Here is a 25,661-nt window from a genome sequence, read left to right as displayed (position 1 = left end):
ATTAATTTCAGTGGGAGCAGGAGGGGATAAAGTACTTTGTCTTTTCTAAGTCATTATAGCATACCACTCCAATTTTTATTAATATGGGAGAAATTGATGGTTTGTTTCAAGAAGTTACGACGTTAAAGTGGTCTCCATTATTAGAGATGTGAATCGGAACCAGAATCGGTTCGGATTTCAGTTCCGATTCACATCTCTATCCATTATAGTTTTGCTGGGGGAGACATGAAGCCATTAAGATATCTGTTGTGCTGCAGATCAGTTATACACTGAGGGGCAGATTTTTAAAAAGTACGCGCAACCGGCGCAAACAAAAGTACGCCGGATTTTAAAAGATACGCGCGTAGCCGCGCATATCTTTTAAAATCCAGGGTCGGCGCCTGCAAGGCTGCGCAAAATCGGCAGCGCGCGCCAAGCCGCGCACGCTGCCTCCGTTCCCTCCGAGGCCGCTCCGAAATCGGAGCGGCCTCGGAGGGAACTTTCTTTCCGGCACCCCCCTCTTCCCCTTCCTTCCCCTAACTAATCCGCCCCCTGGCCCTAACTAATTCCCCCCCCCACCTTTATTTGAAAAGTTACACGGCAGGAGTAACTTGCGCACGCCAGCATGCCATGTTCCGGTCCAGGGGCTGGTCCGGAGGCGGCGTCCACGCCCCCGGAACGCCCCTGGGCCAGAACCAAGCCCGCGGCCCTGCCCCTGGAATGCCCCCCGATGACGCGCCGGCCGCAACACGCCCCCAACACCCCCCCCCCCCCCCAGGAAATCCCCGGGACTTACGCGCGTCCCGGGGCTTGCGCGCACCGCCGAGCCCCGGCAACATAGGCTCGGCACGTGCAGGGGTTGGAAGGGACAGCTTTTCGGGGATTACGCATGTATTTTACGCACGTACCCCTTTGAAAATCTGCCCCTAAGTATGTGGCCCATACTTTTTCCCGATAACTTTGATACGGAACCGAACCTGCTTGCTTTCTGATTACCTCTGGATAAAGGAACCTCTGCATATAGCCCGTTAGAAGCTTAAAATGGGCAAAATGAAAGGTGGGGTCTGCTTCCCAAATGTTCTTCTCTATTGCCATGCATGCATCTTGAGACAAGGTGGTTTGTGGCTACAAAACTGGAGGGAAAAGAGTAATCCTCGGTGATTGGAGGTAGAAAGAGAACTAAGACTTTTCTTGGCCCTGTGTTGTAGTCCCAGGATGAGTCCTACAAAAATTAAGGACAATTTAGTATTAATGACAACCTGTAAAGCATTTCAGAAACAATTAAATGGAAAAACACTATCAAAGTGCTCCTATGGTACAAAGCAATGTTTTCAAATTAACAAGTCTTGCTGTTGGGTTTGTGGACCCTTGAGCCGGCTTGAGAGCAGATGGATTCATCGAGGGGAGGTCCTCTGATGGTACTCTCAGCCGGGAGGCGGTGCAGGACCAGGAGACCAGACTGGAGCTTCACCTTTACCAGCCCTCGTTCCCCGCAGGTTGAGCCCTTGGGTGCCGGAGCCCCCACAGGACTTAGGCGAAGGTCTCCTGGCAGGGGGAGTCCAGTGGGCGGTCGGAGTCGAGGCCGGTGGAGATCCGGAAGAACAGAGACGGTCCAGGAGTCGAGGCAAGCAGTAGCGGTGCAACACGGTAAACCAGCAAAAAAGGAGGGTAGGCTATCTAAGAAAGCTGTTAGGGTAACAGATGGGTTTAGAAGCCAAAAGGTAGTCCAATTTTGAGCTTTATTTGAATGGAGACGCAATCTTATATATGTGCCCGACTCAGGAGACGATAGTTGTTTGCTGCATCCACTAAAAACTTACTGCTGCTTTTATATAAAACATTTTGGAGTCAGGATTGTGTCCCTGCATTGCTGCTCGAATTGCATCAAGAGCGGGTCTGCTTTGAGACCACCAGACTGCCATAGATGTTGGGAATTAATGTTATGAGAGTATACTCATATACATTAAGACTAACTATATACAGCCCCTGAGGCAGCCCCTACGTGGGGCGAAACTCGGCCTGAGTCGGGCACATATATAAGATCGCGCCTCCATTCAAATAAAGCTCAAAATTGGATTACCTTTTGGCTTCTAATCCAAACTGTTACCCACACGGTAAACCAGGCCAGAAGTCTGGGCAGGCTGAAGACCAGCAGGAACCAGAGAACACACCAGAGGTCAGGACGGGCAGAAGACAGGAGAATCAGGATACCAAGCCGAGGAGTCAACTGAAGATAGGAACTGGAAGAGGAGCGGAACCACAGGAACTGGAACAAGTTGGAACACAGGAATGGAAGCAGGAATGCAGGAACAAGCAACCAGCTACTCTCACGAGCTGACCTGTTGCCAAAGCAAGGAAGGGAAGCAGGAAGTGGGCTTTTATAGCTCTGGCCCGTGATGTCATCGTTGGGGGCCGGGCCGAGGTTTCCTGCCGCGGCCCCTTTAAATGTAGAGCTAGGGAGGAGGAGTCCAGGAGGGAGTCAGTGGCTCCTCCCTCATGGGGAGAACGCCACGGCAAAGGCCCGATGCGGCCTGCCCGGCAGGACCGCAAAAGCAGACGGAGGCCGGCGTCTGCCGGGTGAGTTGGGGAGACCTGGTTGCTGCCTGGGTGACAGTGGGGGGGCAAACTGAGGTTGGTTCAGGTATTACAAGGAAAACAGCTTCAGTTCAGGCAATGTATGCTAGCAGGGAAGTTTGGTGTCCATTCCTTGCAAGATATACCAGATACTTGTGATAAAAGTGCTGGGTTGGCGACTCCGGTCCTCAAGGGGCTTTCAGTATGACCCTAACGAATATAAAAGAATTGATGGATGTTTTACTATTCTTTGCCTTAAACCTCAAACTTAGTAACTAGAAGATGAGTTCCTTCCTAGTGATACTTACTTGGTGGAATATAGTGTTTGAAGTGTGGGTATGAAGCAGTTGCAGCTGAGAAATATAATAAACTTTCAGGATAATTTTAAAAGGAACACACATGCGCCCATAAACGCGTTTATCTGCGCGCAAGCGGAGTTGCGGCAATTTTAAATTGTGCTTGCAAGTATGCATGTATCATTTTACATTACCCCTCCTGTACGTAAGTTGGCTAGGGCTTTAGTGTCCTTTACATGCATATGCAGCCAGATGTTAAAACCTGCGCGAGTGAGGGAAAGCCCAGTTTTTTCAGGCAGTCCACCAGTTTGCCCAGTTCATATCGAGGTCTTCAAGACCCCTCTGGTTCTTCATCCTGCAAGACTTGCTCCTCTATAGCACCAGAAGTAACGTTACGCAGATCACAAGCCGACACGCGTCATGGTCAGCTTTTGTAAAATGCGGACTTACGCACGTACGTCTTGACCCCGCCTGGGAAGCCCATTCCCCACCCCTTTCCGCCTCTTCTTGATTCACGCACGGGTATGGTTCGTGCGTACTTTGTGGCATTTTAAAATGCCTGTTTCTTGCGCAAGGCCGGCATATCCATGTATGTGGCCATTTTTACGCAAGCAGCGCTTTTAAAATCGACCCGCCAGATGCTTCAGGACCTCTGGAAACCTGTAGATTATCATGTAACCCAGGAGTTGTGATTGCAGTCTTAAAATATCAATACCATAGACAATCAGGATGATTCAGTTGGTTGATGGCCCTATAGCTCTCTCTCTCTCTATATATATAGATGTATAATGTGTGTGTGTGTGTGTGTCTGGAGTCCCATACTCGTTAGCACTGTTATACAAGCTATTATAATTTCATATATTTCAATAACGGCAGTAATGCATTTGATTATTTGTGTTATGGGAAGACCTTCCAAGTTCAAAGAACATGCAAAATTTGCAGGCATGGAAACAGAGACTTTGCTTTCATAGTCCTTTATTTTCTGTTTTGCATCGTTCATCCATATGTGAAGTAGTATAGCAGAAGATTTTATTAACTCGTTGGAACAGGATCTTGGCTATTAGTCAAAACGAATCATTCTTATTGGAAGCATGAGAGAATAGTTCCCTTTTCGTACAAGCTGGTTGTGCAGTAGATTTTTTTTTTTGTCTGGGGAACTTTTTGCACCTTTCTGGCTTGCCTTAATCCTGGCTTGTGCTCCTGGTAGTTAGCCATGTTTGTTTAGCCTGTACAGTGCTGAGTATGTACTATCTATGTATTTCATTGTTTGCTATCTGCTTCTTTTGCTACAGGTTAGAAAGAGTTTTGATACGGTCAACCTCCATTGCATGTTCCACCCCTTACTACAGCTTGTAAAAGAACGTCCAAAAGCTGTCGGGGAGGAGGGTCTAACATGCAGTCTGTAGTGAGGATCACAGTCAGTCTACTTCTGACCAGGCGCTTTTCAGCCTAGCTGGAGTTGGATGGAAACTTTTTGGATTTTCTTTTCCCCAGCAACTTGGGAGAAGATCCAAAGAAAATCCAAAACAGATCTACTGAGTCAAAGCTTCCTCAGATTTCTTGAAGATCTGAAGCAGATTGTGCTGCAGATGTGGGTTTTCTTGGAGGGGGAGGAGGAAGTTAATTGAATCGATTCAACAAATCTGTGGAAATGTTTGTAACTTCACACATCCCTACTCATTGCTTCAAGGGTTCCAGGATCCGGAAATTACAACCAAATGAATGAACGTAGATTAACGTGTTCTTGATCCATTGCTTGTGAAGTGCAATACTTGACTTCATTGAGATGTTCTGATCTCTCCATCAGGCCGATACAGAAAGAAACGCGGGAGAGCAGGCCAGTGTCCGGTGCGTGCGATACAGTAAATAAAATTATGCTTATTAGGGCCCACGGTAAAAGGAGAGGCAGCTGTCAGTGGGTTTGACAGCCGACGCTCAATTTTGCCGGCGTCGGTTCTTGGACCCGCTGACAGCCATGGGTTAGGAAACTGGGCGCCGACAAAATTGAGCGTCCGGTTTTCAACCTGCGAGCCACGGGCTGATTTTAAATTTTAAATTATTTTTTACTTTTGGGACCTCCAAATTAATATCGCCATGATATTAAGTCGGAGGGTGTACAGAAAAGCAGTTTTTACTGCTTTTCTGTACACTTTCCCGGTGCCGAGAGAAATTAATGCCCACCTTTGGGTAAGCGCTAATTTCTAAAAGTAAAATGTGTGGCTTGGTAATAGCGCGTCAAAAACGCGCTATTACCCCTTACTGAATAAGGGGTAAAGCTAGTGCATCAAACGTGTGTCCAACCGCAGGTTAACAGTGTGCTCCGCCGGAGCACACAATACTGTATCGGCCTGCATGTAAGTGGGAATTGTTGGACGAGTATTTTACAACTGATCTGATTACTAAACTTTCCCTTCAGCTTGATAAGTAAAGAAATATGGATATATCTTGTAAGTATTTGCTGTATATTAAGGAATAAAAATTAACAAACAAGTTGTAGGCGACTTCTTTTTATTGGTCTAACACGATGCATTTGTGACTAGTTTTGGTGAGCTTAAGTGTCCTTCCTCATGTCTGTGCAGGAGGATCTTATGCCAGTTTATTTCTAAACTACCTTTGCAAACAAGGGAAAGCAGTTCAGCCAGGTGCCCTTAACAACTACTTCTACTACTGTTTAACATTTCTATAGCGCTATTCAACGTACGCAGTGCTGTACCAACAACACACAAAGGCTTACAATCTAATCAAGACAAACATTCAGGTCAAGAGACTTGGGGAGTTTTATATAGCAAGGCAATGGTTAATATTTGTTAATGAGGCTGAAGGTGGACAATCAGGTTTAAGATTTAAAAACAGAGAGGGAGCCTGACGCACCAGCTCAGGAAGACTTATTCCAAGCCCATGGTTCAGCCAGGTGGAAAGCACAGAGTCAGGAATTGGTGGTAGAGGAGAAGGGCACAGCACGAGCAGGGGTGTGGAGAGAGGGAGGTGCTGCAGAGTGAAGGCACTTATAGGTGAGTAAGAGGAGCTTGAACTCATAGGGAGCCAATGCAATGACTTCAGAAGAGGGGTTCTATGCTTGAAACCACTTTGATAAGTCGCACAGTTGGATTTAGTGGCGAGGGATAGCTCACTGGGAGACATCGGAGGAGCAGGTTGCAATAGCCTAAGTGGGAGGAGATGAAAGAGCGGATGAGGGCTCTGGAAATGTGTTCAGAAAGGAAGGGGCAGATTTTGGCAATCCTGAAGGCATCCTGTGCGTTCAGTTCTCCCATGGCCTGCTAACGGACTTCACACATTTTTTTGTGAATCTGTAGAGAAGGCGGCAGCAGCACCCAGAGCTTCTGGTTCTCCCTCCCTGGGCAGCACCACTCTCAGGCAGCTGAGCTTGCAAGCCATCTCGGGCAGGCTGGTCAGAGGCACGGTCCCAGCACTGGTCATTTGGCCAGGGGGTTCACCAGATCGGCAACGGCCGTCTTCCTTCCCCCTCTCTCCCTGGCCCAGATTGCACCACCTCTGCAGCCATGGCCAGGCCTGACCGGCCCCAATCCCCTGAGCTGGCCAGGACGGCTTCTTGAAATAAGCAGTCCAGCTGGCAATGAAAATGTGCCAAGGCATTCATGTCTGTTCCAACTTTTATTTTCTTTTCCCAACTGAACATTTTTGAAAGGTGCTAATTAGCCGTGAATACGGGATGCTGCTGTGCTCACGGCTATCAGAATTGATAGAAGGTGGCCCGCCCAGAGACGTTAAAGATGACCGAAGAGCGGACCTGAGGAGGGAGATTCTGGCCATATTTGGAAAGTGCGCTCCTTTTATTTCAAAACTTTTTTAAATCAGGAAAAAGGGAAATAAAACCGGAAGAGGAAACAACAGAGTAAAACAACAACAACAACAACAAAAAAACCATAAGAAAAAAGCAAGTTGATTATTTTTAGCGCTTTCTACAGTACTGGTCCTTCTTATGCACTGAGGAATTTCCTCTCCCACATCTCAGAATGACCCGCGGTGAGATTAAAGCAACAGCACAGGAGGTAACTTCTGAAAAAAAAAGCTTGGAAAAGTGCTTTTAGGCCAAAAGTAATTTCCTGCGTCTGTGTTTCCTTTTGCAGTTCCTGAGGGTTTTTGCATTTGAATTGTGTGTGCTGCTTTTTCTTCTTTTAACAGAAGTCGCGCGTTACCTTAGCCACAGAAATGAAATTCAGCTTCCAGGCTAGGATCAGGCAGAAGAGAAGGGCCTGAGAGAGAAAGCCCTTGTTTAAACAAATGTAATTAAGAAAAGCCGCCAGGGCCTTTTTGAAAAACACCTGAGCTGATTAGATTTAGCTGTTGAGGTTATCGCGTTTCCCCCCCCCTTGGTTACAACGTGCAGTGCTTGCTTGCATTGCATCCTTGAGTACTTTAAATTCAGACACACGTTCTGAATTTTAATGAAATCCCCAAACTCTCTTTTGCCCTGTCTGTTTGTAAGCTCTGTGGAGCAGGTATGTAGTGCTGTGTACGTGGAGTAGTGCTATAGAAGTGTTTTGTAGTAGTAGCTCTACTTTGACTGGATTTCAGCTGCTAAAGCTGCTGTTTTGTTTAGACTGCAGCGTTGATGCTTCAGAAGATTGGCCCTGAAGCTCATACGTCTGTCATGTCCAGCATAGCTCTCTGCTTCAACAGCAGGGGAGAAAGACCGATACTTCACGCATATCCAGCATAGCTCTCTGCTTCAACAGCAGGGGAGAAAGACCGATACTTCACGCATATCCAGCATAGCTCTCTGCTTCAACGGCAGGGGGAATGAAGAAAAGTGGATCTATATACAGACAACCAACAAGGACTGAATTACATAGTGTGGGTAAACAAATAAGCATGGGTGTAGCTTGCTTATTGCGGCGGTTACTACCCCTAACTAATTAAGCTAGATATTTCACTTAGATGCGGTTCCAACACTGCTCTCTGCATTAATGGTGGGGTGGAAGGGAAATAGAACCAAAAGGTTACTAAGAACCAAGAGAAACAGATAAGTATGAGAAAAAAAAATGCAAAGCTTGCTGGGCAGACTGGATGGACCGATTGGTCTTCTTCTGCCGTCATTTCTATGTTTCTATGTAATAGCAGGTGTAAGCCAATGTGTACATTTTTGTGCATATGGAGTAGCCCCCTCTGTAAGGCTCACATGGCAAAAAAAAAAAAAGGAGCTTATAAACCATCCTAAAGATGGGTTTGAGCATAAAGGTGGACAAAATGCCATAAGACTGTGAGATGGGCAGTGGGGCGTTGATAAGTAATATTTTCAGGTGCTGGGGCCCTTAAGAGCACCTCCCCTGCAAAGCGGAGCCGGGCTGCAAACTTGTTTACAACAGAAACGAGAGAGAAAATGGAACAGCAGATCCCAGCAGGGAGAAACAGCTTGGTTGCTGTATGTGACATGCCAGGGTGCCGCTTGTACCATTTATTTACATATCTCTCTGCATGCCTCATTTTGCTTGCTCGCAGCGCACACGGATCTAGCTTTATACCCATCTTCCCTGTATTCCAGAGGCCATTTGTATTGTGGTTTGATAGGTGCCACTCAGATATAGTCAAAATAATAAAAACGAGTGGACTAGTGAAATGCAAACTATACATTGCTGGCAGCTGAAGGACGCCAAAATTCAGCCCTTTCTGATCTTCCTGGGGAGAGGGGTGACTATTCCAGACCCAGAGCTCAGCCGCCTGTGAGCACCAAAGTGATACATGGGGTGGTCATCAGACCCTAATTAGCACTGTGGTTCTCTCTTCCCAACTTCCAGATCTGATTTTCAAGGCAACCCAAACACATGCAAATTAACTTGCTTCACAGCCGAAACATAAATAAGTATATCTCATCTGTTTATTATTTATTTGCTAATATGTATATTCCGCGCCTTCCCAATGTTAGTTCAGGGTGGATCACAAGATGACGTTCCTAAGCAATAAAGCATAGTAACCAGACAATATACACACAAATGCATAAAAGCACCTTAAAAGAGAAAAAGCATTAAAATCATTCAAATAAAATTATTTATAGGCCTCCTTAAAATAAAAGGCCTTAAGCTTCTTCCTGAAAGCTTTGCTATCTTGTTCTTCCTGCAGCTTCGCTGGAAGGGAACGTGGTTAAGCGAGGCCGGCATGAGAGGCTGCTGGTGCACGTGTAACCTGCAGTTTATATCCTCGCCGTGAAGGAATAGTAAGCAACTGTGTTCCCGCTGAAGGTAGTGCACGCTGCCTAAACAGCATGTACTACCTCCACATAAAAATGGGTGTATAAGAAGAAGCATGAATATTCTTCTTGACTGTACTGAGAAATTCCTTACTAGTGACTGGAATTGAGAATCATTTCTCTAGCTGCAGACCTCAGGCATCTGTAAGGAGCACAGAGGTGGTTTTTCACATAAAGCAGACTATGGAAGCTGTATGAGCCATATTAGTGTAAGAAATAATCATTTGGAGACATATATATAGATATATAATTTATCAACCAAGCAGGTTCCCAGCGCCTGGGACCTGGCTAGAACGAAACCCTGCAGAGGGGGATAAGAGAGAAGGAGCAAAGGGCGATAAGAGTGGTTTGCCCAGGATCCCAGGGAGCTGGTGGCGGAAGAGACTTTCTCCTGAGATAATTCAGTGCTCCAGCGCAGCTCGCTCCTTGCTCTTCCAGGCCCTCCCAGCAGCGTGTAGGAAGAGGTGCGGAAGGCTGGCGCTCTTCAGAGACGAGGCCGCAAGCTCTTTGGAGAGCAGCATCTGTTTCCTGTGGTTTCCGTTTCCAGCGTCGAGGACATTGTCGGCATTCTGCAGACAGCAGTGCAAGAACTTTCAATTCATTTCGTGGGCTTAGCATGTCCGAGCCCGTCCGGAAATGGTGGGAAAATGGAGGCTCAAGCGCTTTGCTCCATAGACATGCTGCATCACTGGCACCGAAACCCCTCTCACTCCGTGTTTTGTGTTTTATGTGGGCATCCACGGCCATCCATGCAGCATACATAACACCCAACCTCAGCAGCGCTTTCAGATTAATAGAGGAAGGTGGGGCTGCAGAGAGAGCACAGCAGGTTCATGGCATTACATAATATTATCTAACAGTGACGCCCTGAAGAGGGACCGCTGCCAGAAAACATAGAATGATTCAGCCAGGGTTTCCCCACAGTACTTTGGCCCAGAGGACCTAATCTTGTCTTGAATTGCGCTGGGGCATTTAGAGGAAGGTGTTTAGGAGGGAGGCAGGGAGAAATGTAACTCAAAAGAATAGCAACACCCAGTGGCCAGCTTTAGGTGCATGGCCTCCGGCCAAAGGCGCATCGCACTGCAATAAAAGAAAGCTGGAAGGAGTGGGAGAGATGTAAAAAATAGGAGAAAAATCCCCAGGTAGCTGCAAACAAAAGTTCAGCCCTGCTTTCCATTGAGCTGCAAGCTTGAAGACGCAGGAGGAAACAAGAGATAGACAAATAAACAAATTAGACATTTAAGACCCAGGCATGAAAACTCGGCCAAGAATTCTGTGCATTCATGAGCTAAAAGAGGAGCATGTACTGGATGCTCAAATGCCATGAGCTGGCACTCGCTGAATTTTAGCTCGCACCTGCAGAAAGATTGTCCTCACTGCAACCACACACGATTAGAGTGCATTTATTGGATAGCGAAATCCCCCATGCTAACCAGCAGGGCGCTCGCTGGACAAAACAGCACCCCAGGCAGGGGTTGCTTTTGACACCCTGCTTCCCGTTTGGACTTGAGTATTCGCCCGTTCCCCTGCCCTGACTTGGTGCCTTAGCTGGTCACCCTACTTGGCCATCCCTTGCAACAACCCTGCTAACCGGCCCAAAGCAATGAGGCCCACTTAGCACGGGAGATTCTCTTTCCCCGCTCCTCGCCCCAGTCCTGTCATCTGTACCCCTGATACCGCACGTCAAGGCCTCTACGACATCAAGGTCACTTTCCCCTCCCTCCCATGAAGCCCCCTGCTAAAATCGAGCTCCCAGCCCCTATCATGAAAACCAGATCTTTCCCACTCCTGGAGTGAATCACTTACCACTTCCAAGGATCCCAATCTTTACCAGGAGAAGGGATGCAAGAGTCTTCCCACTGGCTTAAATGATGTCGCGCACGTCGTACAGCGTGACGCCGCCAGCTGGCACGAAGACCAGTGCCAAAGTGACATCATTTGCACATCAGGTACAAAAAAAAAAAACTTAGATTGTAAGCCCTCTGGGGATAGAAAAATACCTACAGTACCTGAATGTAAACCGGTGTGATATCTCAATTGAGATGAATGTCGGTATATAAAAAAAAAAAAAAAAAAATCATCAAGGTGGCCAGCACCGTTTTTAAAAGGAATGGGTTGGGGCAGGATCGTTCCTGCCCCTCTCTTTGCCGTCAGATTCCATGGAAGCGGGGTCAAGCGGGGGCTAGGATGGTCCTCAGTCCCAGCAAATTTTCCAGAGGGGGAGTTGGAGAGGCCCGGGGAAGCCTCAGCTTTCTAGGGGGCCTGGGAGGGTGTTGGAGGGCCTCAGGGAGGCCATTTTTATTTTTAAGCAAAATTAAAAATGCCTGAAGGTTTGTGGGTATTTTTGCGCAAGGCGATTTGTTTGGTTCAGATGCGCCATTAAGTTTAAAATAAATGCGCATCCCTGGCAGACATAGCATACAGTACATAATGCATACACGCACAGGGATGAATTTTCAAAGCACTTGCATGCATAAAATTAGCATATCTCTTGTTAAGTAGCTTGCACTGGCGTGATCCCTATTTTATAAACATCGAAAATACAAATGTACTTTACATTTTGCGCGCACATACACCCGCGAACAGAAGGAGCAGTCCAGAGGCATCCTGAGGCAGGGCCAACAGTTCCGTGCGTAAGTTGCTATTTTAAAAGACATGCACACACATTGGACAACTTATTTGCGTGATTTTACAACTGCTAATTAATTTACATAATTTCTGTCAGACTTGTTCATTGTGCATTATTGGCTGGGTGGGAGGTCTGGGTGAACTGGTGGTGGAGGAGAGTTCAGGCTGAATAGCCAGTTGGGTTTACATGACCTGGACGAGGATTGGGCAAACGGGTGGAGGAATCGTAAAACTGGTGATTTTCCATTATTCACACGTGTTTTAAAATATACCAACTTCTGTGCACAAATTACATGAGCAAATCCTACGCGCGTATATTTTTCAAAAGTGGGGGGAAAACCCGTGGATTCAGTGCATTGAAATACTCCCTTTCAGTGCACTGCACGTGCTCATGCATAAGCACACCCATGCGCCCATGTATGCTGGGGAGTGCACATGCGTGTATTTTATAATACTCATGTAACCGATTGGCGTGGGTCCTAAAATACTTTTGTGGACCTCTGCGTGGCCGTATGTGCATGTATATTTGGTCCGCACAGAGATGTTTGAAAGTTTATCCTCACAGTGTAGGGGATGTTCCCAGTGTATTATTTGCAGCACATATTTATCTTAAAGAGTTAACTAGGTGACTGCGTTTACTTGAGGAGAAAAAGCATGGGCCAGGAGACAGGGTTAGGCCAGGAGAGAGAAAACGTGCTGGTGTGTTTCATTCGGAAATACACGTGCTCGCTATCCTACACGCAGCTGCCCCTCGGAAACAGCAATAGGGACGTTGTGTACCTTGCAGTTAATTTTCAAAAGACTGCCTGGGTAGTTTTCCTTCAAATACTAGCTGCAAGGTGCCCTGCCACAAAAGTACCCCGTGACCCTTGCACCTAGCAGGGCAAGAGAAAACTGGGCCCCATCCCCAGCCAAAAACGTCTACAGTCACCATGAACACACACGCAGCGTACATTTTATGTCGGGATTTTGGTTTTCCAGAATTCTGAACGGGAAAACGCGTGGCAAAGTGGGAGACGCGCGAGGAGGTGGCCCTCGCGATGGCAGCTCTTATGGTGTTTTAAGACTGGTCCCGAGACGGAAGCCTGGCCAGAGTCCGGACAGACTGAGCTTCCTTGCAGCCGAGGGTGAGTTGGAGAGTCCAGATCTAGACGAACAGTGGTGGACAGCGGAGACTTCTTGTCACTCTGAAGGAGCAGGCGTTGGGAAGAGAAAGCACAAACGGTAATTGGGACCAGAGAGCAGACGTTTGCTTTCACTCATGAGCCGACCAAGCGGTGAATCTGTCTCCAGCTCTTCCAGGACTGTCACCCACCTGTTTTCCCCATAGGCGCCCCTGTTACTTCTGAGTCCTCTTGTTCCAGGAACCTGGGGGGGGGGGGGGGGGGGGGGCTGAATGTTTACTCTGTGATGGGTGGGGGGCCCAGGCGGTGAAGGGATGACTGGATCTACTGTACTCATCCTCATTTAAAACCCGTTACTAGGGACGTCGGAGGAGAAAGGAAGAGCAGGTCTAAAATCCCCACCGTGGGAAGCATTTGTACTTTGTTTGGGGGCGGAGCACAAAAAAATAGAAAACTTATTGCCCACAAAAAGCAGCTGTCTGGCTTCCCCGGGGACCCACGGCGACAGGGGAAGAGGAGAAGGGCAGGGCAGTAATAGGCCAACGTGCAAATCCTTCTCAAGATAACAGTGGCGCGAAAGCAACCTGGACTGTCCTGAAACTTTCTATTCCAAAACTAAACGGGAATAAACTAAAAGAACACGTCAACCAACCCCCAAAAAATCGCATTCAGATCCAATGATTGCGAGCAAAAATAAATAATTTATTGAAAAGGATGGAAAAATGTAACTAGGACTGGATCGGGTGCCCCAGCTTCGTTTGAAAATTTGCAATAAGAAGCTACACAGATTCCCTGCATGCAGGCCCCACCTTGTATTAAATTTCTAGTTTTGTAGTATCACTTTAAAAAGGATTTGGGGTTTTTTTGGGGGGGAGGGGGCGGTAACAGTTAAATAGAGCCTTGAAGGGGCTTCGTGCACGAGCCGTGTGCCCCGTCTCCCCTTCCGCACGCTCCCGCTGTCTGCACGGATTCTGCTCTCCGCAGAGCGGAAACAATGGCGAATAGCTCGTTAAAATCCCCTCCCCCCTTCCGGAGCACCTAGAGTTCATGGTGCAGAGTCCACGCCAGCGGCCCCTGCGGTGTGGGAGGAGGGAGCCCCGGCCGGCCTGCCTGCCTGCCTGCCACCCTGGAGCAGCTGATCACTCGTTTCAGCAGCAGCAGGAGGGCAAATCAGCGCGGGGCCCGTGAGCAGGTGCTGGGTTGGCTGGAAGACGTTTGTACTTGCTGGGTCTGGCAGCAGCCAAATGAGGTGAGCGTAGGAGGAATGGAGATGGCGGGGTAGACCTGGGAAGAGGCCGGGGAGGGAGGAGAGGAGGGGAGAACAGAACACCCCCCCCCCCCCCGTAAGGGTCCGATTGGTATGTGCCGGCGCTCCGAACGTTGCCAGCGATGTGCTGACGCGGGGGCCGCTGTTCTTGGAAAGGCGTTGGATTGGATGCTTCCGCCCTTAAAGGTGCAGGGGCCTCGCAGGCCACCCGCAAAAGTTCAGAAGAGCCAGATCTTCAGAGGGGGATCCTGCCACCCCCACACTTCCCAGGAAGGACTCGTGGGGGCAGGACCCTCTTCAGAACTTTTGGTTGAGGGTCCAGAATTTGGATTTCTGCTATTGCCAGAATCACATATTCCCTTCTGATGTTTTTACCCTGCAGAAATGCCCATGCTCTGCTCTGCGTATGTGTAGGCAGCGGGCTGTTTGCTTGGAGTCTCTTCAGAGGATTTGCTGTAAATGCTGCACCTAGGTAATTATATAGGGGCTGACCTATATACCCCTCAGCTCCTCAAGCTGGGGAAAGAAGGCATTTCGGGGTCAGTATTCAGGCGGTTTGTCCCACTAAGTTCAAGACTTAACCAGACAAACCACAGGTTTTACATTTCCTTCCACCCTTTATATCTTCTGTTTATCTAGCTGTTACATTTTGTCTGAATGAAAGTTAGCTGAATAAGTTGGATGCAAGTTAGCCAGATAAGACGCTTGTGCCACAGAGCATTTACATTTAACATTTATTGTGATTTATAAACCGCCTAACACTTAAAAAGGTCTAGGCGGTGAACAAAATGACATATACCAGTTAAAAACAGTATAAAACAAAACAAAGTATATTAGAATTAAGAAAATTAAAATAAATTAAAACAGTTAATCCCAGAAGCCAAAGCAAGCAAGTTTAATCATAAGTTAATGTAAATAAAAAGGTCTTGTTACATTTTCTAAATTGAGTGAGTGAATCACAAAGTCTGATTTCTAGCGGAAATGAGTTCCATGAGGTTGATGCTGCGATAGAGAAGGCGCATTCACCGGTCATGTGAAGTTTTGCGAGTTTAGGCGATGGAACTTCTTTGTGATGAGCGAAGCAATCTGGTTGGTTGATAAACATTTGAGAATGGCATTTGCCCATTGACATTTTTGGTCACTGAGAAGTTTGTGTACCAGCAGTCCTAAAGTTAGCCAGATAAGTTTATCCAGCTGTATGTAGTGGAACCCCTAAAGGGCAGGGTTTTGCGGATTATCAGTTATAATTTATGTGGCTAACTTCAGGTGGAGAAATTGTTTGCTCTCCATGCAGCTGAAATTTGACCTCTCTGCGCACAGCGTAGGGAAATGTGAGCAAACATAAAAATTCACATCTGCACTGACACTGTCTAACCCTTCCCCATTTCAAACAAGCACTGAGTGTTGTGAAATTAAAAATCACTTTTATTCAGGTCTAAAATTAAAACCCACGATGCTGTCCTCTTCAGCAGAAGCAAACAGATCAGTAGGGATCCAATATCTGTTCCAGGATCCATAGTTCCTAATTCAGCATGACTTTTACCTCCTAGTGCGCCGTATGTAGTGCCACTGATCCTGGTGGTCAGGTGGGAGGTAATGTGCCCCACAGAAGTACTCTGGCAGGACTGAGTAATCCAGCCAGGGGAACGGCATCAATGCTGGCTGGTTTGCTGGGGGAGTCTGGGTCTTGGGCAGCATGTTGCGCCCCTTGGCCCAGTTTCACTACACCTAGTCTCCCATTCCTCCTCCTGCTTTTTCTTGTGAGGCTTCACCGTCAGCGTGACCCCAGGCACTCAGCTTCCCCACACTATAGTGCAGTGCTGCCTGCAACTCTGCTTTTTCTCCCCTCGTTCCCAGTGTCTCGAGAGCAGCACCGCCAGTCCCAGTCAGCCTCAGGGGGCCGCTGTCTTTATTAAACACTCTCATGGCACAGTTCCAAATGCAGACAGGCACAGGGCTGCGGGGCCCCGTGCTAACATAATGGATGACTGCTGATAAAAGACCAACCGGCTCATCCTGTCTTCTCGGTGATTCCACTCCCAACTGCAGAAGCTTGGCCTCTTGTAGGATATCTCTTCTTATTCGAGTCCATATTTGTTCTCTTCCTTTTTGATTCTCTAGCATTCCCAGTAGATGAGAACATAAGATCTCATAACACCCACCCACCCATTTCTTACCACCAGCTACCTACACTAGTGAGACTGTTGTCTGAACACCTAGCCACCTAGGTCTCCGTGGTGGTCTTGTCTAATAGTACTTGACCGCCACCAGCCTGAAGGCATTGAACCAGACGGTTTCTGAGGAGTGTTAGCCCTCTGGTTCCAAAGTGGCTACACCGTGGCTTCAGGTGTCACTAGATTATGCTTCCTTTATCTACCACTTCTGTTCTGCTTGGCCCTTTTCCCCTTGACGTTCCTCTAGGGAGTGAAGGGTGGGTTTTTTCGAAACAGGGTCGGGCGGTTGTAGTCTTAAAACCATTGTCCAATGCGTGCTTGAACTGCATAACGATAATAGCTTCCATCACCTCTACTGGTGGCTTATTCTAGGCCTCTATCACCTTTATTGGTGGCTTATTCTAGGCCCCTGCTTTTCTTTCAGTGAAGAAGTATTTTCTTGTATTTCTTGGAACCTTCTTCCCTGCGACTCCATATCCATGACCCCTTGGTCCTTGAAACTCCTTTTCTATGGAAAATTTCAATCTCCCCTAATTTATTGAAGCCTTCCAAATATTTGAATGTTGCGATCCTGTCTCTCCTCCAGTGGGTGCATTTTTGAGTGTCTCAAGCCTTCAGGTTGTAGGCCCTGTATCATTTTAGTAGCCCTTCTCTGAACCACTTTCATCCTCTCGCTATCTTTTATTTATTGTACTGAAATATATCACTTGCAGTCAGCAGAGTTCAAGTGAGTAACAAAATAAAATACATACGGAATAAACAATCATATCAAACAGCCTGTGACGTAGACGGTGAGGAGCAGCATCCAGAACTGGATGCAGATCTCAAGGTGGGGGTCTCACTCGTCACCTATACAAAGCCAGTCTTATCGTTTCACTGGGGCTGATATCGTCTTTCTATAACTAACCCTACTGTTAGCTCTTCCTGTTGCTTTATTACATTGCCTGGCTACCTTCAGTTCATCTGAGGTGACTGCTCCTAGATATCTTTGAAATTTAACATTTACCTATAGTAACATAATCAGTGAAAGCAGGTAAAGATCAAAATGGCCCCTCTAATCTGCCCAGCTGAGCCGCCTCCTCCTCTTTTGGTAGATGCGCATATAAAATTCCTAAATGCACCCCAACACCATCTACCCCCCTTGGGTCTTCCACTCAGTTCATCAACCATCCTCTCCTATCTGCCCTAAGCAAGTCTTGTCTGTTTTATTGAGTTATGAATGTTTTATTTGCAGTCCACTGTGATCGATGTATATTAGAATATTGGCGGAATATTAATATGTGTAAATAAAACAAAGCACAGCGGCCAAAATCCATCACAGTATTGGCCTCCCAGTTCTTTTTTTGGAGTCCTTTTGCAATTGTACTGCTGTTGCTCTGTGCAGATTACCCCATTGCTTTCTGGGAAACAGGATGCAAAAGTGCCATTGCTGTTTAAGGTTGTGACTGCTGCTCCATGCAGATTACCCCAAAGTATTTCATTTCTATCCTCTTTCCCAATATGGATCCTCTTCTTATTTTTTTTATTTTAAGATTTTTTTATATTCCACTTTTTCAGCATTTTTTGGATTACATTTAGGTATTTATCTGAAAGAACAAAGAACTACACACACAGTTCATACATGTGTACAAACTGGATTCCATTCAACCATATAACCGATTTTTACCATAAACAATGTGTCGCACTAATGTTGAAATAGAGTGAAAGTGCTGGATTACTTTAATCATATTAATAGGACATTTATATTAAGGGCTTAATGCATCACAAATATCTCTTGAAGCAACAGTTGTTGCAATGGTCTAGTGTATAATTATAGGTCTTGCTTCAAATAACACACCATTTTATAGTAATTTTCTCAATTTGCAAATAAAATATACTTATCTTGCATCTCGGAAGTATTGGGTGTGCTGTGCGAAATCTGGTAACGCTGGAGGGATCTAGTCACCTTGCCTAGTACAGATATTCCACAATCCCAAGATCCTCTGTACGTATCCCATACTTTTTTGAATTCCATTACTGTTACCTTTTCCTGTTGCTTTTTTACATTGCCTGGTTACTTCAAGTCATCTGAAATGATTCCTCCCTGCTCGATCTCTTTCTTATTTAACAGTTTCCTATTCCGAACAATATGTCGCTGGTGGATTTTTGCATTCCGGATGCATCCAAACGTGAAACGCTTATTTACTCTTTTGGATAATACAAGAACTAGGGGGCACTCCATGAAGTTAGCAAGTAGCTCATTTAAAACAAATCGGAGAACATTCTTTTTCACTCAACGCACAGTTAAGCTCTGGAATTCATTGCCAGAGGATGTGGTTAAGGCAGTTAGTGTAGTTGGGTTTAAAAAAAGTTTGGATAATTTCCTGGAGGAGAAGTTAATTACCTGCTATTAATCAATAGGAAATAGCCACTGCTTGTTGCCAGCATTAGTAGATCTATTCAATGGTACTTTGTGACTTGGATTGGCCACTGTTGGAGACAGGATACTGGGCTTGATGGACCTTTGGTCTGATCTTATATGGCATTCTTAAGTTCCTATGCACTTGGTTTTGAATCTCATTTTCCAAACTCTTCAAAATTCTTGAACTTTTTTGAATCTCCTTTTATTTTATTTTTTTTTTTCATCCCTTCCAGCATGTCGTTACAAATGTTTGTGTCATCTGTAACCCCCTGGACTCTGGGGTCCTCTCAGTGAGTCCAGGGGGCTAATACACTTTTCAGTTTCCAAACGCTTCTAAAATAGCCCCATGCCTACAGGATTCTTCTGTGAAGGGATGGGGGAGGAGGGAGGAAAACCTCCTGGAGCGTGGGTGTTTGATAGCAGCCTCCGTAGTAGGTAGTAATAATTATGCTGGAAACAGATGGGTGTTCCAACACAATTTTACTGAAAGATGATTTAAAGATGAAACAGTGCATCTTTAGGGACCTTCATTTTATGTTTTGTTTTATTTTCCCCAGGAATTTTATTTGGTGGCCAAATAGTTGCCTCCTGCTTCGTTTTGGTATTCAGTTGGGACTCTCTCTCTCCCTCCCATGAGCCTTCAGTTGCAGCTTATTCTGGTTTCCCCCACTCCCCCCATGGTTCTTGCCTCTTTTACGTAACCCAGCTATAGCAGCAGCAGCAGCAGTGCTTGAAAGAAAGCTGCAGACCTTGACTCTTTTTTTCAGAACCCAATACAAGTTATCCTGCAACCCACCCGCAGGTGTTGCTGATGGCAGGGATCCCCTTCCCTCCCAGTGGCTGTAAATGCTACCTTCACAGCATCCCAGCACATGCTGGGTCCAGGAATCAAACCCAGGTGCCCCTGGTGGCGGAACACAGCACTTGCCGGTAAGGCACTGGGCTGGCTGAATTTACTTTCTTAAAATCATTTTCCCTAATGTGTGAAAGGCTTGATTCAATCTTTCAAGCCCAAATCATGTTTTATATAAAGGCAATAGATTCACCAGAACATTCTAGTATGTAAATCTCCTATAATTGTTGGGCACATACAAATAATCGGATGAATCAAGCACCTAGAATTTGTCAGATTCGTGTAGAATTAAGGGTCAGCAAACAAGCTGTAGATGATATTTTTTTATTGGACTAACTTAATTCCTCTATGATTAGCTTTCTTAGCATTCAGACAGGTGACTCCAGAACCAGTGAGTTATGCACCTCTATCAGCAGATGGAGACAGAGCAAAGCTGACATCACGGTATGTATACCCCTGCAGTGACATCAGCATGCCAGTATTCTCCGTCTCCAGCAGACGGTGGACGTGCCTGTCCCTACTGGGGATTGCTTAAAGAAAAAGGAATTTTTCAAAGGAGAAGAGAAGGATTATTCTCCCACTCTCCCGTGGTGATACCTTATGGTCCCTCCCTCAGTTGAGAATTCCTGAGGTGAATTTCTTGGTTCCTAGGGATAAGTGCCTTGGTCCGGTAGCTGGTTTTTCAAGTGGTGTGGACTTAGCTATAAACCCAAATAAATAAATAAAAATCCCAAAGGTAAGTGGGTGCAGGAAGCTGAGTGCGGTGGTGAAGGTCTTTACCTTCTCCTCCCGCAGCTGGAGACTGACCTTATACTCAGCTGGGACAGGCTGAGCTCCAGTAAAGAGTAATATAATAAATAAATAGAAGGGAGTTAAGTAGGGATTCCTCCTCCCCCCAGTGTCCGTCATCGGTGTGTGATTCGACAGTTGTTCCCGCCCACAGGAGAGCACAGGGGACAGGGGCAGCCTGGCGGGTTGAGTAGCCTTTTTGGCTAGGCCCTGCTCTTAGGCTCATATTGTTTGCTGCGTGGTAGGCCAAGGTGGCATTTTCGCACATTTTTGTGTGCCAAAAGACTGCCCTCTTCAGTTCCGTCGGTTCGTGGTTGTATACCCCGCTGTGCTCCCGTAGTGCGCTTAGTTGTATACCTGATTGCGTGCATAGGAGCACCTCCCGGGGCACCAATTGTGCGCATACATACACACACATGTGCTTTTTTTGCACGCACTATCTGAACGTCCTGGGGGAGCTCGGTTTGTGCGCTTATTGAGCACAGTGTTGAGCACCTAAATTTTGGGTGCATTATTGTCAGACGCCTGTTAGGGCTGATGACGCCCATAGCAAAGAAGCCTAAGCGCTTTGCCCTAGTGTTGCTTGTCATATTGGGGAATCTCAGCCTGGCGTTCCCTCTAACTTGTGTCAGCGCTGTTTGGAGGCTCAGGGAGAATTGCTTCCGTCTGATTTTACTAAGCCCGGTTCTTCCCAGCCTGGTGCAGAAATTTAAAAAGAGCTGCCAGAAGGGTCATCTGACTTTGGAGCTCCCCTAACTGGTTCGTCAGCAGGGGAAGGTAGTTCAGTGGGCATAGGTTTTTTGGCATGGATCCCTCTGCCTTTTCTTGGGTGGAATTTTTTCAAGGACTGCAGTCCTTTTCTTCAAGCTTAGTTCTCGGCCCTGACCAATGTTAACAAGTCGGGGTCAAAGGCGGTGAAATCCTGCACGCCTGGTGCTGTGGGTAAGCGTCGGCGTATGCCTGGTCTTCCCGATACGGACCCAGATGGCTTGGATGATGAAGCTGATCCTTACTCCCTGGAGGATGGGGAAATTCCTCCAGGATTGTAGCTGTATGGAACCATGTTGCAGTTCTTTCATAGGCATGAGTTACTGGCTCTGATTTCCCACACATTGAAGATGCTGGGAATACCTGGGGCTCAATCCATGTCTGAGCCAAAGAAAGATCCCATTTTGATTTCTTTGCATAAAGCCTCATGTTACTTCCCCATTATAGGGGGCCATTCAAGAATTAATTGGCTTTGAGTGGGGCACCCTGGAAGCTCATTTCAAAGGGGGGGGGGGGGTACGGGTCTTGGAAAGACTGTACCCCCTGGACTCAGTGCACGAGAGCAATTGCGCTTTCCGAAAGTGGATGCGCTTTGAAGCAGTGGCAATGAACTTGCAGATAGGTTCTTGTTGTTCCCTGGTGGCTCGTTCTTGTTTGCTTCTCTCTCAGGAGGTCGATGAATCTTGTGTGAATGCCAGGCAAGTGTTGGAAACAGCAGCCGCCTTTTTGGCAGATGTGGGCTGTGATTTGGTCCGCACTTCAGCTAGAGATAATGGCGGCCAGGCCTCAGTTATGATTGAAACATTGGTCGGCTGATGAAACCTCCAAGTCTAACCTTACGAAGCTGCCCTTTAAAGGCTCGTTCTTGTTTGGGAGGTAGCCGGAGAAAATGTCCAATGAATAGGGTGAGTCCTAGGTTCCTCAGTTGCCAGAGGATAAGAAGCAGATGCCGCACTCCTTCAGCATGAGAGGATGTATTAGGGGATCCAAACATTTTTGACCTTTGGGTAGGTCTGTCCTTTCGTTCCAGGCAGCCCAGACAGGGTGCAGGCTCTGGTAGTGGGCCCCCCCACAAGTCTCCCAATGAAGGTGTGCCGACCCACCCCCAGGAACAGGAGCTAAGAGGTCGCCTCTCTCTCTCTTATTGGAGGTGGGTCGAAATCACGTCAGACTAGTGGGTTCTGGAGATGATACAAGATGGCTATGCACTGGAGTTTCGCAATGTTCCTCGGGACGTATTCATGGTGCCTCCCTGCAACTCTCTGCAGAAAAGTCAGTCTATGGGCTGTGGTTCCAGTGCCCACGTCTCAAGAAAATATGGGCCAATATTCCATTTATTTCATTGTGCCCAAGAAAGAGGGCTCTTTTTGTCCCATCCTGGATCTCAAGGGGGTCAACCATCATTTGCGTGTTACTCATTTTCGCATGGAAACCTTGTGTTCGGTAATAATGGCAGTCCAGTTGGGGAAGTTTCTGATGTCTCTGGATTTGTCCAAGGTGTACCTGGCTAGAGCATTAACGGTTCCTACGTTTCGTGTTTTTGAGAAGCCATTATCAGTTTTGAGTGCTGCCTTTTGGTTTGGCCACTGCTTCCAGAACTTTTTCCAAGTTATGGTGGTGGCGGCGGGATTGTACACCCTTACTTGGACGAATGGCTGATTCAGGCCAAGAGTCTGGAAGAGAGCCTCTGGGTGTCACGCAAGGTAATTTCCTTGTTAAAGGAACTAGGTTAGGTGGTGAATCTGGCCAAGAGCAATCTTCAGCCATCTCAGTCGCTAGAGTATCTCGGTGTTCAGTACGACACAAAGCTGGGCAGGGTGTTCTTGCCGGAGGGCCACATTCAGAAGCTGCAGCTGCATCTGTTGATGAACATGATACATCCGACAGTGTGGTCTTATCTGCAGGTTCTCGGTTTGATGGTGGTGGCCCTGGAAGTGGTGCCATCCTCTTCATCCTCTGCTGTCTAATTGGAGCCCACAGTCTCAGGACTGTTCTATTCGGCTTCACCTACCTACCTATGGAGGTCTGCACTCACTTGCAGTGGTGATTGCAAGCTGATCATCTATGAAAGGGGATTTCCCTAAGATCTTCAGACTGGCTAGTACTCACGAAAGATGTGAGCCTCCAGGGGTGGGGAGCTCACTGTCAGGAGCTGACAGCGTAAGGGCACTGGATTACAGAAGAGCCTCTCCGGAGTATCAATCGGTTGGAAGCCTGTGCCGTCCAGTTGACATGCTTGCAGTTCGGCAACCGATTGCGGGGTTGTGCGATCTGGATAATGTTGGACTGTGCGATGATAGTGGCTTACATCAGTTGCAGGGAGGAACCAAGAGCCAGGAATGTGTCACTTACGGAATGGGTGGAAGTGGAGGAAAGGACAGTGTCAGAGCCGACTGTCAGTAGACAGAGTCTGGATCCAGGAGAATAGGAATAGTCAGAAGAAGCGTTCTAACTTGTAGCGAATCATTGGGGCTTTCCGTTTCTGAATCTCCTAGCAACTTCTTGCAATGCAAAGGTTCCTCGCTTCTTCAATTGCAGGAAAGAGCAAAATCCTTGGGCATTGATGTCCTCATTCAGGAATGGACAGAGGGCAAGTTGCTGTATGCTTTCCCCTGTGGTCCATGTTGGGAAGAATGATTCGAAGTATCGAGAGTCACATGGGATGGTGCTTCTGGTGGCACCAGACTGGCCCAGGAGACCATGGTATGCAAATTTGCAAAGGCTCCTGGTGTACTCTCCCCTCTGGTTTCCAGTTCACAGGGATCTGCTACAGCAGGGGCCTGTCTTCATGAAGATCTGACTCAATTTTGTCTTATGGTATGCCCCTTGAGAGAGTTTGGTTGCTGAAGCGTGGATATTCTACTGCGGTGATTGCCACCTTGCTACAAGCGAGAAAGTTCTCCACTTCCTTAGCGAGGGTTTAAGGCTTGGTGTGAAGATAAGAAACATAAGAAATTGCCATATTGGGTCAGACCAAGGGTCCATCAAGCCCAGTATCCTGTTTCCAACAGTGGCCAATCCAGGCTACAAGTACCTGGCAAGTACCCAAAAATTAAGTATATCCCATGCTAATGATGCTAGCAATAGCAGTGGCTATTTTCTAAGTCAACTTGATTAATAGCAGATAATGGACTTCTCCTCCAAGAACTTATCCAAACCTTTTTAAAACCCAGTTTCACTAACTGCACTAACCGCATCTCCTGGCAACAAATTCCAGAGTTTAATTGTGTGTTGAGTGAAAAAGGATTTTCTCCAATTAGTTTTAAATGTGCTACTTGCTAACTTCATGGAGTGCCCCCTAGTCTTTCTGTTATCCCAAAGAGTAAATAACTGATTCAAATCTACCCGTTCTAGACATCCTTCAATTTATCACAATCAGTTTGTGATTTACTACTCTGAATAATTTTGTATCATCTGCAAATTTGCTTACCTCACTCGTCGTAGTCCTTTCCAGATCATTTATAAATATATTGAAAAGCACCAGTCCAAGTACAAATCCCTGAGGCACTCCACTGTTTACCTTTTTCCACTGAGAAAATTGACAGTTTAATCCTTGTTTGGTTAAGATCCCTCTCATTTTGGAATTTTTGAAGGATGGATTGAGTAAAGGGTTGGCCCTTAATTCATTAAAGGTACAGGTGGCAGCTCTTGCCTGTTTCCGAGGTCAAGTGAATGGTGGACCCTTGTCGCATCATCCAGATGTGGCCTGATTTTTAAAAGGAGTGAAGTATCTTCATCCTCCCTTGCAGTTACCGGTACCTTTGTGGAGTCTTAATTTAGTTTTGGATTTTTTAGCAGGCCCTACTTTCGACCATTGCATAACCTCTCCTTGAGGTTACTGACCTTGAAAACGGTGTTTCTTGTGGCAGTTTGTTCAGCGCGTAGAGTATCCGAACTGCAGGCCTTGTCTTGCTGAGAGCTGTTTTTACAGGTGCCTCCTTTTTGCTGAAAGTGGTCTCTGTTTTTACTTGAATCAGTCTATTTCCCTGCCATCTCTGGACAGGGAAGGAAATGCAGAGGAATATTGCCTATTATAGCCCTTGGATGTCAAGAGGCATATCTTGAGGTATTTGGAGGTTTCTGAACCTCTCAGAAGACAGATCGCCTGTTTGTACTCCACGGTGGGAATAAACAGGGTGATCTGGGATCGCGGGCTACAATAGCCCATTGGATTAAGGAGGTGGTCCTGGCTGCAGATGTGGATGCTGAGCAGCCGTTGCCTAGTCAGGATAGGGCTCATTCCAGTAGAGCTCAGGCAGTGTCACGGGCGGAGATTAGATTGTTGTCTCCCTTTAACATTTGCCAAACTGCAACCTGGTCCTCTCTACACACCTTTTCCAGGCACTACCGTCTGGATGTGCAGGCCCGGAAGAACACAACCTTTGCACATGTGGTGTTTATTGGACCGCGGGCAGCCTCTGGCCTGTTCGGGAGTAGCTTTGTTATATCCCACTTGTTCTGGATCCACCTGTCTGTATCCTAAGAATGAAGAAATTACTACTTACCTGATAATTTCCTTTTCTTTAATGAGGACAAGTGGATCCACTTTCCTGCCCTTGATGGTCGTGCTGGTGTCCTCCTG

At 46.8% G+C, this 25,661-nt stretch overlaps 1 protein-coding gene across 2 annotated transcripts in view; it reads left to right on the top strand.

Annotated features, from left to right (window-relative positions):
- GAB2 (GRB2 associated binding protein 2) overlaps nucleotides 1-25,661 on the top strand; it is a 290,861-nt gene that overhangs the window by 42,655 nt on the left and 222,545 nt on the right. The window contains exon 1 of one of the 2 annotated variants that reach the window (XM_029602206.1): nucleotides 13,756-14,076. The exons of the other annotated variant lie outside the window; for it this stretch is intronic. The gene's annotated coding sequence lies outside the window, so the exon portion shown is untranslated. Of the gene's footprint in view, nucleotides 1-13,755; nucleotides 14,077-25,661 lie in introns of those variants that run through there. 2 annotated transcript variants of the gene reach the window in all.

This window comes from Rhinatrema bivittatum, chromosome 5 (genome assembly GCF_901001135.1).
Source record: "Rhinatrema bivittatum chromosome 5, aRhiBiv1.1, whole genome shotgun sequence".
NCBI lineage: Eukaryota > Metazoa > Chordata > Amphibia > Gymnophiona > Rhinatrematidae > Rhinatrema > Rhinatrema bivittatum.
The sequence above is the reverse complement of the archived record's forward strand: the minus strand, read 5'-3'. Positions and strand labels throughout refer to the sequence as shown.